At 51.1% G+C, this 483-nt stretch overlaps 1 protein-coding gene across 1 annotated transcript in view; it reads right to left on the reverse strand.

Moving 5' to 3' along the window:
* Positions 1-483, reverse strand: part of TAMM41 (TAM41 mitochondrial translocator assembly and maintenance homolog) — a 56525-nt gene that overhangs the window by 49043 nt on the left and 6999 nt on the right. The window lies entirely within an intron of this gene.

Below are 483 nucleotides of genomic sequence, written 5' to 3' on the forward strand. Positions count from 1 at the left end.
GCCCCCTACTTGTGCTCCTCCCCCGGAAGCCACTCTGAACCCTCCCAGGGTTGTTATGAAGGTTCTACCGCCTAGGCATGACTGGTTAGGTCGCTAGTCCCTGTCCCCTCCCGGGGGACAGGGGGCTGAGGGGGAGGCTCAAAGTTCCAACCCCTATAAACACAGGGCTGGCCCCCCAACCAACCAGTCCCCACCCAGAAGCTACAGATCCCATCACTAGTCACCACATCAACATAAACTCAGGGAGGGTGGAGGGAGACTTGCTGTGAATAGCAAAGGACACCCTGAGCACTTCACTCAGAAATTCCAGACATTTTTAGGGGCTCTGAGCCAGGAAGCAAGGTCAAAGACCACATATATATTTCTTATATCACAGTATCACAAGGGAACATGGAGACATGGTTTGGTCATGAGTTTAATAGGGAGTATGAGAAGTCTGAAATTCATCTCCATTTCCTGGAGTTCCATCTCACACAATCACAA

The sequence above is a fragment of the Tupaia chinensis genome, unplaced genomic scaffold, assembly GCF_000334495.1.
Source record: "Tupaia chinensis unplaced genomic scaffold, TupChi_1.0 Scaffold000704_1, whole genome shotgun sequence".
Lineage (NCBI taxonomy): Eukaryota > Metazoa > Chordata > Mammalia > Scandentia > Tupaiidae > Tupaia > Tupaia belangeri.